The sequence below is a fragment of the Larus michahellis genome, chromosome 6, assembly GCF_964199755.1.
Source record: "Larus michahellis chromosome 6, bLarMic1.1, whole genome shotgun sequence".
In the NCBI taxonomy this organism is placed as follows: Eukaryota; Metazoa; Chordata; class Aves; order Charadriiformes; family Laridae; genus Larus; species Larus michahellis.
The window spans coordinates 34637582-34654091 of NC_133901.1; the positions used below are offsets into that span (position 1 = coordinate 34637582).

Consider the following 16510-nt stretch of genomic DNA (forward strand, 5'->3'; position numbering starts at 1 on the left):
TAAACAGAAAACATGACAAATATAAAATCACATAAAGTGCTATCATACTCACATGAAGTTTAACCTTAAATATGAAGCAAATTGCTCCAATGCAAAAAATTGAATTAGGAACTTAATGAAAAAAATGTACGACTGTTAATGACTGCTCAAGCAACATATTACCACTGAATGCATTGGCAATCAGCTCTCTTAAAATGCTAATTTTAAACAGATAACATTAATTTATAAATAAGTAGTTTTAGCATTACATCTAATTTCCCTCTTGCTCACCATACAGCACACAGTAATTAGAGCTCTTGCGAAACCATTCTAAAAATACCACTTTGCTAGGCACAATTAGTTGATTGCATCAGAAACTAAAGTAAATGCTTGTTCACAAAAGCAGTATTTCCAGTAGCTTGATCACTACATCACTTGGGAGTTGTCCAGATTCAGTACCTGTTAAGACTTAGCCTGCTATTTATAACTTTTACTTCTTAGGGTATGGAAATTTGTCTACATCAGAAATTTGGAGGGAGGGATGGCTACCCTAGTGCAGACACCGTGTACCAGCGGTTTCACACAGAATCACAGATCAGATTACAGATCACCAGTGATCACCAGTAAGGAGAAGAAATTAAATCAAATGCAGACAGCTTATGTCAGGGCATACAATGCAACAAAAATGTGAAGGATGAGGTGTCTTTCTCCAGCTCTGATACCACAGATGTGAAAAATTAGTAAACCCCAAGCTGAGACTGAGGAGACGCAGAAAGTTTCACATCGTATCACAGGCATTGAAAAAGTTGTTTTTCTTATTTGTCTTTTATAAAAGCTGGGACTACATTAATTTTTAAGTCCTTCTCTAAGATACCAGGACAGGGAGTCAGAGTTTATACTGTCAGTACTAGTTCAGACTCTCTACTGCAACACAGTGTAATGAAGGAAATACCAGCTTCACACAAGAGCTCAACTACCCTAGTGGTTAAGTCTCATAAATCTTTTTCACTAGATCTGTCTGCAAATTTGCCTTGGGTATGATGTATGTCTGCAGAATTTAGGACATATTATTCACAAAATTCTGACTTTCAAACACAAGGTCCATACATCTATTTCATCACAGGAAAAACAATTTATTTTCCAGTACATCCTGTCACCACTGGGTAACAAATGAGTATGTTGGGCTAGCCCAGCTTGCAGTAGTCTTCCATGTACTTGTACAATTAGGTGGTGGTCAAAACTGAATACGGACACAGCACTCACCACCTTTTGTCTGTCAACTCAAAATACACAATGGGACATAGCTGAGGGAATGTTTTGAACGAAACCATCTCTGTACTGACCTACTGCCGTAGTAAACCATCAGGAATAGGTCTGAGATGACAATTCCTCTCTGGCATTAGAATGGCAATAGTCCTACAAAGCCCATTTTAGGCAATGAACAGAAAACCACTGATGAGCAAGGGCCTCAGTGTGGCTTCCATGCAACCTTCAGGCTGGTAGGAGCAAACTACAGTTTAGAAATAAGTAAGCAACTAATCACAGGAATTAATATTTTGCAATATTGATGCATTATCTGAATGGATGATGGATGTGATTAGAGATCAAGTTCTATAAATGGCATAGCCCATAACTAACAAAGCAGGAAAAGATAAATATATGTTTTAAAATATATTTGTCAGATTGAGATAAAATAAAATACAACAGAAGTGTTCAAAAGATTTTTTATACTAAATGACCATCTCTATCCATTGTAAAATAAATCCTCAAAAGTGAACCGATTGCCCAGTTTATTTAAATCAAAAATAAACAACTGATCTTTGAATTGCATAACGTAAAAAATTTGCATCCAATTTTAAGAAGGTTAAGACAGAGTGACTTATACTTTCATGGCATGTCCGTGTAACCTTGAAGGAATCAGAAACACTTATTACAGGTGTTAGAAACAGGTCTTTTTTTAAATAGGTTTGATTATGCAAACTTGTTGGGTTATAAAAAGAAACGGAAAAGTGTATCTACTACTCCATGCAACCAGTCTATAATTATATGGGCAGCACTGTATATGCAGCATATGCAGGAATGCCCCTCCCCAAAGAGGCAAAATACATACCTTGCTCAAACAACTGGGGACAAATAAAAAAAGAAAGGAAACAATTTTCCAGAGAGATAGATCTGTGAGGAACTTCAGAAAAAGACAGATTTATCCACAGGCTTGTTTTAAGTGTAAATTATTGCAGTATGCCATACTGAATGCTTGCCAATGTGTACATCTGGTTCACCTGCTATTCCCTGGGAAGACTGAACCCTAGATTAAAGAAAACTCAAATAAAATTAAGAGATGATTAAGATGTAAAGCTGACAATATCCCAAAAGGTGGGTGTTTCCTTACTTCAAAGGAACATGAAAAAACATTTTAGGATTTTTACTATTAATCTCATTTCTGGAACTGTTTATTTTGCTTTTTAAAAAACACTATTTGTTTTCAATTCTGAAAACCAAACTCATCATTACCACAGAAGCACTACTATACATGCACAGAGTTTCCACAATCTACTGTCCCACTCAAACTTTCACCAGGAAGAGGATAGTAACACAGCAAAGCTTTGGATTGTTCAGAATGATCCACTCTTTCTATTCTGAAATATCACTGGGGGAAAGGGAATATGCTCCCTTCCTCCCTAGCTCTGATATTTTGCTTTGGAAACATAAGCAGCTACAAAATGATTCCATGAACACAAATATAAGAGGATTAAGATGGTACTGTTGCAGAAATGCTTTGTGGGCAAATAAAGAAAAACCCCAACAGCTAGGGAGAATTCTCCACCCTGTTTGCAACAGATAGCAAACACCCTGGCAGAGCAGCAAGAGGACCTTCCTGGCCCACACACCCAAGGTAGCACTCTCCTAGCTGAACTTCAAGGGTAACACAGTATAATTCCTGAACAAACAACTGGCCTACACTAGAGATTTCTGCCAGTAAATCTATCTCGGTGCAGGATGTGAAAACATCTTCTTTTTACAATCCTCAAGGCATAAATGAACACATAGAACACCTCTATTGCTTAAGTCTGTGTTTTCAAAGAGCTGGTATAATGACACGAATACCACACATCATATATTTCAGTTTGTCACAGTACATTTGCAGTAACCTGAAGAAAATGGATCATTTCATTAGCAGAGTGAATACACAAATGTAAGTAATTAATGCAATGTCATCAAAGATGAAAGTGGTTAGGCCTTAAATAGCGATTAAAGGCACATCTGGGAGAGGGTATCATTTTTGGAAAGAAAAGGTGCATAGATGTTATTTTTAGTATATATCCTGCACATCACAAACATGAGAAACTAGAAAAGAGCAAATGCACACTGATGGCATTCAAGTGGAAGGCCTATTTTATTTGATAAAAACGACTAGAAAGCTTACCTTCAAGGTAAGTGCTACTCTAACCAAGAAGCCAAAAGGCCCATCCCTGGTTACTTCCACAAGGAAGAAACCTGATGATAAACAAATCTCTCTGACACCAGCTTGCTTACAAGTCCTCAAAGGCACAGAAATGCAGCTCCACTGAACAAAAAGCAAGTAAAAGAACAGTCATCAGCTTCCTTACAATTTCCAAAGCTGTCTCCTCAACAAGGTACTTGAGAGCTCTCAAGGAGTTCTGCCAACCTCACCATCTCTCTCTGCTGGATTCTCCCTCAGCTCGTGTTTCTGATTATTCCTCTTAAATCTGCAACCTAACAATATACCAGATCCCGCTGGCTATCAACTGTCAGAGAAAAGCTGTGTTATTAATACAGTGGTTGCTCTTCTCAAACTGTGTTGGTTGGAGGCTTCTATTCTTCAGCCAGCTCACTACTGAACAATTCTATTCTTCTTTCCATTCAGCATGAATACACAGCACACTTCACGCAGTTGGCATCAAAATCTGTCCTGACAACAAAGTACTCTCACATAGAGCTATTAGTACCTTCCAACTTAAAATAATTACACTCTATCAGCTAAAGAAACACCCAGGATGAGGATAGCAGTGCTGAAACCTTAACATTTCGCATTCAATTGAATACATTCAAATGACTAACACCGACTGAATGAAAAAAATCCCCCTTGCAAACCAACGCAAACCAAACCAACACAAACCAAACCAAAAAAACAATTACCTATCCCATGCTTTCTCTTCTTATCCCAGGTAAGGGTTTGAGGACCACGGGTTCAGCACACAGATAAAAGTACCACTACTGAGAAAGTCTACCCAATTTAACTACTATGGGTTCCCAGTTTGAGATTAGCATCTTGTTTTCATCTCTGCCACACAGACATACTGGAAAACTAAGAGCTCCGATCACAGTGTCAAAATGTGTCAAACATTAACTTCCACATCACACAAACGATCTCTCAAACAACCCATAATGTTCAAAGCAAATTTCAGAAGAAATTAAGATGAACAATGCTCAGAATATTCCAATTAATTTATTAATACAAAAGCTGAAATCAATTTTCAATAACGTTGTTTTCGTTTTGTTATCAAAATGAACAGAAGATGTAGAACAGGTTTGAGCATTTATCTATCTACATGTTAAACCCGTCATCTTAAGAGGAGCCTCTTTTGAACTGGCTAATTATAATGCAGCAACTTGAGTAGAGGTTTTAAGACACAGCCTACAACAGGGACCTGCATAGCTTTCTTTTTTCTCTACAAATAGTTCATTGGATTGGTTTGGAATGCAAATACTAGTTGAAAGAGATGGAAAAAAATTCGTTTTATTCCTAAAAATGTAGTTGCCCTTTGATGTATTCTTACAGTCCAGCATCTACTAACATTAATAATCAATGTCAGATGGGCTTTGCTCAGGATCAACTTCTGCTCTTAAACGCAATATAAAGTCTTCATGTACCAATGTGGGGCAAAGCTGTCATAGATTTTAGTCACATCAAGAGACTTTTATAGAAGTAGGAGTGAAGTGTTTACACTGGGGTTTGAGGAAGAACTGTTGGCCAACAGAATAGAAGAGACTACCTCAATACCAGTTCTGCAGTCAGTCCTACCACTCGCTCTTTAAAGGTGCGGTATCTAAACAGTGTGACATGTATAATCTTGCTTAGTCTTTACCCCTTTTTTCATCTGTGACAGGGCAGTCCCTCGCTGCTTCTTTCTTTGTGAGTTTTGGTGGTGGTTTTTTTTTTGGTTGGTTGGTTTTCTTGTTCATCCTTGTGCTATGTTCCTTTAAAAAGGTTGAGAAAAAAACTGAGGTGTGGAGGGAGGCAAGCTCCCCCAGTGCAGGCAGCAGTAAGTTACAGCACAAGGAGCTGAGAACCTGCTGCATAGGGAGCGTAGGAGAGTGCCGAGAGCAGCGGGTGCAGACAGTCAGGCCTTGCAGGCAAAGGAACAAAACCTCCTCGGAATCAGCAAGGACTGAAACGTTTGCTATATCTCACCAAGTTACTGTGTGGCTGAAATCAAGGACCCATTATGAAGTTCAAGGGCAGTATGAGGTAAAACGCTTAGAAATCCTCCATGTTTCTTTTCTGTTACTTGGAATTTTCTCTAATAACTAATCGTTCAAATTTTTATTCTATCAAAACCTGGCTTTGTTTAGTATTTAAAAGCATTTCAGCCACCTTTGAGAAACTCACTTTAATGAGAAGGCTTAGGCAGATCCCTTCAAGGCTCTGCCTGACTTTGGGGTGTCAGCATAGCACTACACAGCATCTCAAGGGCATTATGTATACAGGCAACAAGAGTATCCATGTTCACCACCTTCAGTGTCAGGAAAAGCTGAAGCATCACATGACATACGTTATTAATTATAGCTTAATAATATATTAATAATTCTGATGTTTCTCTTGCAACATATGAAGACCAGCACTGCAAAATGACTTCAGCACCTGCTACGCTATACAATTTCCAAGGGCAGTATTTTTGCTGAAAGCATGGGTGCAACAGACAGCAATCACCTCTCAAGTTTGACAGACCATTTCATGCTGCCTTCTTTCATGACTCCTTCTTCTAACCTGACTTTGGGCTGGACCTGCAGAGTAGCAGAATATTCCCTCCAAAGCTGGAATCCCATAAAAAACTCTCACGTGCCACTAGCATGCAGGCCTTGCTTGAAAATGTCATTTCATATCAATTAGATATCCATACAGAAATCAGACATTTTAATGACATTATCTTCATCCAGATTTGCCACTGTCACTATACACACACCGGGCTAGTTGGCCTTTCAGTACTTAAAAGGGGGCCTACAGGAAAGATGGGGACAAACGTTTTAGCAGGGCCTGTTGCCACAGGGCAAGGGGTAATGGCTTTAAACTAAAAGAGGGTAGATTCTGACTAGCTACAAGGAAGAATTTTTTTACAGTGAGGGTGGTGAAACATTGACACAGAGAGGTGGTCGATGCCCCATCCCTACAAACATTCAAGGTCAGGCTGGACGGGGCTCTGAGCAACCTGATCTAGTTGATGTCCCTGCTTGTTGCAGGGGAGGTTGGACTAGATGACCCCTAAAGGTCCCTTCCAACCCAAATTATTCTATGATTTTATGAGTTTTGAGATCATTCTAGCCTGAAATAAGATCAAGCTAGCAACTTACAAGATTAGAGGAGAGAAAAAATTCTAAATTATACTTAACAATGACACATTGCAGTTTGAGAAACTCAGTAACGTAAATTAATACTAAGATTCTGAGCAAATACACATCTTGACAAGAGCAACCATCATATAATTACATAAGCAAATGAGAAATATGTTCATATTTTAAGTATTCGTATACAATTTGATATCACTTGTACTTTAGAAACAAATAATTAATTTACAAGCTAATTTGAGCAATATAGTCTGACAAATTGAGCCTGAAGCTTGGAAAACAAGAGTTCTGCAGGAAGAAACTAGTCCTCTAATTTCCTGCATGAGTGGAGACACAAAATTAAGACAAAGTGTCATTTTATTAAGGCTCAGAAAACATGCTTTTAAAAACAAACTGGTTTTTCATTCTTTAGCTTCCACAGCTTTTAGAAACAAACACTTGTTTAAAACATCTCAGTGACAAGGTTTAATGGGCTGAAGGCAATCTCTGTTAATGGCGTCTACTCTGGAACAGAATGGATTTTTTTTCTCTCAATGTCTTTAGCTTGGAAATAGCTAAAACATCTTTCTCCAACTTATTATTAGTAATAATTACGTGGACGAGAAATTATCAGACCAACTTAGACATCATCTTATTTAAACTTAAGACTATTTGTGTGCTCTATGGAGTTTTGCTGTTGTCCTGAATGAAACAATTGTTAAAAGGTACAAACCCATTACTCCTCTAATTATGCATTTCACACATTGCTAAAACTCCTTAAGAAAGTGGAGTCAGTATTTTGTGGCTGACATTATCATACATGTGGAAAATTAGTGCGTACTCTGGTGACTCAAATGAAAAACTATCAGGCTGAAAACTCCTGATTTTAAATAGGTACTGTTATAACACTAATAATACCAGATAACGTACAACAGAAGGTAGCAAAAAGGCTTCCTAAGGTTTTGGAAAAACAAACCAAGAAACTCCATTATGTTCTATGTTTCCTCAATATAACACATTTCAATAAATAGTTATCTTTTAGAATGACTGATTATCTTGAACTGATTTTTTAAAATATTTAAAGAAAACCTCTCTAGCTTTGTGAGCTATGCAGGCAGGTAAAACCATGTTTCTCCATGTAAAATCAGAATAGATATATGGCAACAGCTCTACAGAATGGTCTTGACACTTGACATGAAAGAAATGTTTTGTGAAAATGATTGCCTTTACTCAGGGTGGATGAAAAAAAAAAACACCTTTCAAAATGCAGAATACTGTATCACATTTCAGTGCTACATACATACAGACTTCTTCATTTATTTATATATTACAAATTGAGAAAAATCACTCAGTTTATGCCTGTAACTATGATTGATTTCAGTAAAGCTGAACTCCGCCTCTGACTGTTGCTTTCTTTTACTTTCTCTGTCATTCTTTTTGTTAACGCAACTTGACCATCTTAATATTCTTTTAATCATACCATGTGTTTATACCAAAGGTACAGTTCTATCCAAATCAAAAGAGAGCAGAAAGAATCAACACATACATATTGAGGCAATTCTTCCTCCCATATAGTTATACTCTAGAACAAAAACATGTACTACTTGAGGAGTTTCCATGCTTCTTTCTATTGGAAGGGGAAAACTAAGTATCAAAACATTTTTTAATTATTTTTCTGATGACTGTTTCCCTGAACATAACTAAAAATAAAACAAGACCACTGCTTTGTTCACTATTTCCAAACATCTTCCCTGGGCAGCAACCCAACATCAAAATATTTTACCATCTATTTGTGCTTGTCTGGCTGCTCATGACTCCTTGCTGCCCTTCTCCTTAGAATTCTGTTGTGTCTAGATACAGCCATTAGCATAAAACTACCTTAGTTGTGGCTTGTCTCTAGTGACAGCATAATACGTAAGTAAAAGCCCAGATGCTGACCAGCTTGATGAGGACCTGTGTTGACACAATGGTTCCCTTTGTTTCAACATCTTTTACACTTAAACAAATTGTTTGAATATTTTTTACCTTAATTTTAAAGTTCAATGTCCATCAGTTACAACAGTGCTTCATATGACCTCTCCTCCTATACATTCAACGTATCTCATTGCTTATCATACTTTTAGCAGTTCAGTCTGAGCTCATACTCACTTCTTTTCTTTCCCTCTAAATACAGTATACTAGTTCACCACAGGCTGTGTTTACCTTGTTAGTCCCCAACTTTGAAAATAAATACAAGCTCACACCTTTTAAGTTTATGTTTGTGACAACAGCAGATCAACGTTTGATTTGCCATCTGCCTTGAGTAACTCTTGTATCATCATTTCTTCAATTTATATTCACTACAGAACACCTGTAAAATCAGTTACCCAAATTATTCTGTGCCCATGTTGTACCCCCAAACATGTGAAACCACTACTTGTGCTATCAAAGCGCAAGTCTTGTTTGAGAAACACAACATAAAAGACTGATTTTCATCTTGGAAATGTCAAACTTCTGCCTGTAATGCTCAGCTACATTTTTCTGAAACAGCGAAGTTCAAAAAGAGCCATAGACCTGACAGATCTCCGACACATCATGATAGATGTGACAGGTCTACTACTTTACTGCCAGAAATGTCCTCCAACAGAACGAGGCAATCAATGAAGAATAATAAATCTATCCCAGCTCATAGAACTATTTTTTGTACATGCATAAGAGAAGAAACAACACATTTTTTATATCTCTGGGGACTCCTATTTTAACACACTATTACACTGCCTTTTTTTAGTATTATACGATATCAGTTACACTGTTAAATCTTTATCTGGTTTATCTGTTCAATATGTCTCCATCTAAACTCCTAACATGCATTTTTTTTTTATTATTAAGCTAGCAGAGGAAAAAAATAGAATTTAAAACATGCTTTCCTGTTAAAAGAACAAGTTTTTCTTACCTTTTTTTCTGGTCCCTCTATCAGCCAGGAGAACAACAGCTGCTCCAAATGTCTCTCTCGAATTACGTCCCCATCATCCTAGAAGACATTGTTATTGATTAATACTGCATCAAATTTTACCTTGAGTGCATAGTGTGAATACATTTAATTTTCCTTTTTTGAAAATTCCCATATTTGAGATAATTTACAGCAAGTTTGGAAAAGTTAATTTGACATTCATAAATCAAACCCTTCTAGAGAAAGAATTGGTTTGATTTAAACTAATGCCTTTGAATGTATTCCACCACCTACCCTTCAAGTAACAGCCTTGACTTCAACAACGAAGGGAATATACTCCAAAATACGTATTTTCTGAAGTCATTTGACCACAACACTAAGAAAACAAGCTATGTCAACTCAGACACAGTGATTTAAAATACACTTCTTTTTTTGTGGTAACATGAGTACATTTAACATTTGCAGTAAGTAAGCTTAATAAATCTAAAAACTGTTGCACGATTAGATTGATGATTACTTGTGCCTATGTATGATTTCAAAAATACATCCATGCATTACCATCATAATTCTATTTCTTCTATTATTTTATACATTCATAGGCGCATAGACAATCATTTAGCTTTTCTTAGACTGCACTTCCAAAGGAAAAACAGCGGTATGACAGAGTAGGAACATTATGGCACTCTTGTCTCCTGAAACGGCTGCCTTTATAAAGAGGCTGAGTAGCACCTGTGTAAGCAAGAAGCAGGGTTTGTTTTCCTTTTGCATAAACATTAAATAAGCAAGTATATAAACAAGATGTGCAAGTCAGACAGACACCTGAAATGTACCAAAAGTGTTTGCCTAAACCTAGATAACTTCAGGCTCCTACGTTTAATTTGGTATTTTATTCTTTGAGAGTATTTCTTCATCAGCTGTCAAGGGTTAAACAGATGCAGTGCAAGGGGTCATTCAAACAAATTCGAAGCTCTACCAACCCAAGCTTTGTATCACATTTCGTGTTCTTAGTTATTCTTTCACACCCACACACCTCACCTTACAAGGGATCACCTGGGTTCCAGCCCAGCCGAAACTCCGGCTTCAGCAGCTCCTTGTGCCCCGGCTTCCTCCTGCCTCAGTCTCTCAGAGGTCACACAGAACGGTCTGGGCTGGAAGGGACCTTAAAGATCACCTAGTTCCACCCCCCCTGCCATGGCCAGGGACACCTCTCAGTCCTCGATCTCTCCTCAGCAGAGGCAGGCCAAGCCTTCCCCAGACCGCCCCTTTTCTCCCCCCACCCCAGCACCCTCTGCCATTCCTGCCCCCTTCCTCAGGCATCCCCCAAACCCACTCCCCTCAGGGCTGCGGCCACCGGGCTCCTCAGCAGCTGCCTCCAGGCCCCTCAGGCAGGTGGCCTGGGGAGGTGCCCCACCTTGTGATTGGCCCACCTCTCCCCAAGACACCCCCTGATTGGCTGCCGGAAGGGAACTCAAGCTAATCCCACCCCCAGCGATTCCAGGTTGTTCTGGAACATTCCAGATCACTCCTCCACCCTCAGTCACCTCCCTCTTCGAGCACCACAGAGATGGCTCACCACATTTCCCTTTTAAAGGGCAGAATTATAAATAGGCCAATCAGCCTGATGGAAAAAAAACCTAACACCTTAAATTTTGCCTGAAAAAGGCTCAAACTGCAGCAACTGCCCCTCAACAACTGCCTTTCCTTCAGCTTTCGGAAGTCTCCCCAAGATGGATTCACCCAAAAAAACTAAAAAAAAAGCAGAAGAGTCATCTGCCTTAAGGCACAGTCCACCTGCAGGTAAGTGAACAATCTTTACCACAGAGAATTTCCCCCACCCATTTAAAAGTGGTAGCGACACCCCGCAAATCTTACCTCAACCAGCCCTGGCTCTGCCCCATTGCTAAGGGGACTCTGCTGTGAGGAAATGGTTAAGAGGCAACGTACATTGGTGGCTCCTGACGCCATTTTGTACTAGTACTTTGCTAAAAGGGGTGGCTTGCTGCTCTGAATAGGCTATGTATAAGCAAAGGGGAATAGGAAATGTTAAGTGCAGAAACTAAGAACAAAAAGCATTTTTCATAATTGCGTGTGCACAAATCCAAAGGAATCTCACAAAAAAATTTCTGTGTGCAGCCTTATGGCCGTCTGGCTAGACACGGTTTCATTCTCATGGCTCCTGTGAACAGCATGAAAGTAACACATTTTCATAGTCCACTTGAGGAAACTGAAGTATAGTAATATTATGACAAAGTTTCTAAGAATTGTAAAACATTCCCATGATAATCACACTCATCTGCGTGTCTCAGCTATTTCTAGCAAGGACAGTTTGTTTTTTTTGCAAGTGAAAACAACGATACAGTATCTGAGGAAAACAAAATTAGTAGGAGCTGTGCATCACTGCTTTGTAGTTGTTTCTGATAATTAATAGAAATTTCATATTAAGTGCAGAGGGAGAAGACAAAGGGTAATACAAACACTGATATTTCTCTTCAAGCTTGGTAATATTTTTTCTACAGTATTTTCTCTGAGATCAGCCAAATGCTCTGAAAATACCTATCTGCATAGGTAACATTTCACTTCAAAACAAAACAATAACTCTAAGAACTTAAGCTTTTTTTTTTTATAGGAGCTTAAATAACATTTGGAATGTAGTTTAATTTTTAACAATAGTAAAATACTTTGCATTATAATGAAGTTGCTTACTTTGTATGCCTGAAGCTAGTTTTGAATTTTTCATAACCAGCATAACAGTTCACCTCATCATCTCTAATTTAATGTCATCATACTAATTTCTGATATAAACATAAGTTTTAAACAATGTTAAATAGATAGCAAGTCTAGAATCGGTAGAACTCCTGCAGCATTGTGCCATTTTTTTCTTTTTTTGCCATCAATAATAGCAGTAAAACTAGGCTTTCCAGACTTTACACTGAGATGCTTATCCCTATTAGTAAAATCACTATACTGCTCCTCCCATGTCATAAAAATAGATAAATCAGTAAGTCAGTTGGAAATAATTTGTTTAGTCTTGGACTTCTTATTCTTTATCTTGCAATCAAAACCAACAAAGAATACAATAGCCATTGTACCCTGATAGCAGAAACAACAAAGAGCTGTATATATGTTGTACCCCAATGGTAGTAGATTACTGTATAATGTTCAGTCTTAACAGAGTGAATATTTGAAAGCATGAGCTTTGACTGTTCACTTTCCAGGAGAAACTGTTCCTTCGCAGAGTGTTGGTATTGCACATTTTTCTCATGTTGTTTGAGCTGTGAATTGCTACCTTTCTTTCTTCAAAACAGCTGCATTTATTTACATTTTAAAATAATATGATTTTCTACATATGGTACAATCTCTTATCACACTGCCCATTACGCTAGGCGGGAAAAAATAAATCCATCAACCACCCTCTCTCTGCCTAACTTTGTTATTGGTATGCTACTGAGCACAACACTATGAACTGCTGGTAAGTGTGTAATACAAAAAAAAAAAATGAACATCGACGTGCTAATGGCAACAAGCTGCACTTGGTGCATATTATTAACAGGAAAAATCTAAGAGCAGAGCAAGTTGTGATTATGATAACCTAGACTTCAAGACTCCTGGAAAGATTCAGGGTTCTTCATGTGGGTGCCTGGGCACACACTCAGAGATGTAACAAGTTGTGCCCTCCACAGCTCATCCCATCTTGATGGTAAAGACAAACAATGCCCAGGTTGAAACAGAATGACTCAAGCTAGCTTGCTTCATTGTTCTTTGCTGAGGGTATTAAAGGGCTATAAGGGATTGCCTTACTGCAGGAAAATAAGAAGTTTAACTAATAGAGGGACGTGTGCCTGGAGTCTGCCATCATCCCAAAACATAGGCAGGGGGGTAATCCGCAAACTGGGGCGAAATGTAGAGTCAATTGTGCATAATTATAGTTGGAAAAACAGACCATGGAAGAAACTATATGAAAATACTCTGTAATACAAAATTATTCATTTTGAATTGCTATTCCAATTCCAAAGCCTATAAAGGCTCACCAGATCTAGCTTTTAGTAACAACATACTTAACTACTTTAACTTGATTACGCCAATATTTTGTTAAAATCTTTATTGGTAGCACAACTTAGATCTTCCCACTTGTTCACTGTTCACAAATGTTCTTAACAGAGGAAGGAGTATTATGTGCAGAAGAAAAGGAACAGGGCAGCTTCAGTGGAGACACGGGCCTTCAGAGGTCAAAGAGAGAACATCAAATACCTAAGAAAAGGTGAAATGGTGCAGTTACCCTAAGGTAAACATATTTTCTCCATGCAATACTCAATGTGACAAGAGGATACTGAAATGGCAACAGTAACTACACATTGAGTCATAGGAAGGACCTTGCATTACAATTCAGTCAAGGTACAAGCCTCCTATTCCCATCAGTCGCTTCCCATTCATGTGCTGCTACCCTGATCTCTAACCCTGCACCAGGGACCTTAACCACTATGAAGTGCATATATTGTTCCATATAAAGAGTAAGTCTGATATCTGAAGAGAATTCAATCCCATAAATACACTGCTGTTTTCTGCAAGAATCACCATCTCAAACTAAGTTACCATAGCTTGTTGCATACCAGATCCCTGTTTTCTGTCTTCCTTGGTCTTCTCTGGTTACTCTTCAGTTCATTATTGCATATCCACAAGACACAGGAGCAGGAGGTTCCTGCTCTTCCATGGGCCTCAAATCACATACCTTGCATTTTAGCCCTGCTCACCTATAGAACAGTTACTTCAGACTCTCTCCATAACACTCTCTGCTAGCTGGGTTTACTGATCAACAGTTCCCTGGGTGAAAGGAGAGCCTATCTTTGAACAACTGAGAAACACAGATGTATTCTTGTGTATTTATTCTCGATGTGTTTAGAAAAGCGCAAATACCCTAGCTTACATATGTCTATTTTTAACCCTTACTACATAACAGAAACATGAGCTACCATCTTCCAGCCACCTGATGACCTACTGACCTGATTTCTGTGCATAAATAAGCTGTAACAATTTAATTACAAAACCAAAGTAACAGAAAGCAAACTTATTCTTCAGGATATGATTTAATGCACTAATAGAGACAATACCAATATTTTACAATACAGTATTACAACACAATACAGTATTTTTTTTATACCTTTTTTTAAACATCAGAAAGTCAATGGCCAAAATATGTTTATAGCAGCAGGAGAAGGGTTTTGGCCCATGTTGGCTGCTAGTTGTCTTCCAGTTATCAGTAAAAGCCTTGAGATTGTACAATGGAGTGCAGCCCTCCCCTCTAACATCTACAAATTAATGCAGTTTTGGGTTGCCCAGATATCATCATCACCATAACGAAAGAATCAGATATAAGTAACAGTTAAATCTCCATGGTATTACTCTCTTTGAAATGCTCCATTCTCAGCCTGATATATTTTATTTTCAATGTACTTTGACACAAAGTTCACAAAAAAAAAACCACCAAAAGTTAATCTAAAGGAAATGCTAGCTTTTTTTTTTTTTTCACCATAGTTATAGGCTTTCTTCATAGAATCACTGGATCATAAAATATCCTGACTTGCAAGGGACCCGCAAGGATCATCAAGTCCCACTCCTGACCCCGCATCGGGCAACCTAAAAGTCAAAACAGCATCTTGATTTAGCGCCTTTCACTACATTTTGCCTGTTGTGAGTCTGAATGCTGCTAAGATTCAGCTCTAAAAAATGTGTCCTTACAACTCCAGCAGAACTGACAGTCTGACCTTTGACTTTAATTTGTTTACAACAGACATGGCTGTGTTTTGATAAATTAAGAAAAAAAAAACAAACAAAACCCAACACCTGCACTGCTGTTTTCTAAAACAAATAAAAAGGTAAAAGTCCTCCATTCTACTGAATATAAATAATAAGATTAAAACCAAAAATAAACTCCACTAAAATGGCTTCTCCTTCAGATGTTTTAAGAAAGGGGCTTCTTCCACAGTGACAAAAAGCCCCCCAGCAGAACTACACTAACAAAGCTAAATTGGTTCTAATTGATTGAAGAATAGATGCCTCCATTTCATTATGTGGTTTGCCGAAAAGTGGAAAGTAAAAAACGGTTTCAAACTAAAAGTAAAAGTTTTCATATTAAACTAGGGCAAACAAGATCCAAAGAAGTTCGGCATAATTTTCACAGTTGTAGTTAATTTTATCTGCAAAATAAAATTAACATTTTCTACTAAAACCTTCTCAGAACTTACACTGCAGGTAGCATGGGAACCTCAGGATCATCTTTCTTTCCTTTAGCTATTGCCATTGTTTACTAATGTAAAGTCAGCTAAGTCAGTATTTAAAAAATAAACTAATCACCAAATTAATTCAAGACCGTAAGTATTGAAATGTTTTTCCTGATGAGATTAAAATATAGTCTATTCTGGGTCAGCCATTTTCTAGAGGAAAATGTATTTCTTTAGAGCTACAAATAAGAATAGGAATAAAATAGTATAGGAATTCAAACCAGCACTCTTCCCAGACCAATGTCACTTTACAGATAAAAATTTTTCACTGCACATTAGATTAGAAAAATAAAAAAGTAAGAAAACCTTTTACATCCTTTAAGCACAGCTTATATGGCTTCATCAAGAAAGATAATCTATTGCTTGGATAAAAGAAACAAATCTCAATAGAGCAAGGGCACTGACTGAACAGGTGTGTCTCAAAAACTCCATGAATACCTATCCACACATGAAATAACCAGCTCTTAAGGCAGTAAATACAATCCATCCCTTCCCTGGGTATGAAATACAGAACGCTAAGTAATTCAACTCCCAAACAGTAATTACACGACACTGGAAGCGGCACCCATCAACCCCAGGATGCTGATGCTTCCACCTACTACACTGCAAACTGGAGAACTAGCACCTGCTTTCAATAAAGATTCTGTGATGCATGTCCCTCATGCATGGTGGCTTTATAAATAATTTCCGGTATTCTGAGCCTAAAATGGTTGGGAGCCAAGACAATTTTCAAGAGCATACTGAAATCACCTGAAGAAATTGT

At 37.9% G+C, this 16510-nt stretch overlaps 1 protein-coding gene across 21 annotated transcripts in view; it reads right to left on the minus strand.

Moving 5' to 3' along the window:
- PCDH15 (protocadherin related 15) overlaps positions 1-16510 on the minus strand; it is a 799343-nt gene that overhangs the window by 596350 nt on the left and 186483 nt on the right. For all 21 annotated transcript variants that reach the window (XM_074589897.1, XM_074589896.1, XM_074589895.1 and 18 more), the window contains one exon: positions 9476-9553. The gene's annotated coding sequence lies outside the window, so the exon portion shown is untranslated. The remainder of the gene's footprint in view (positions 1-9475; positions 9554-16510) is intronic.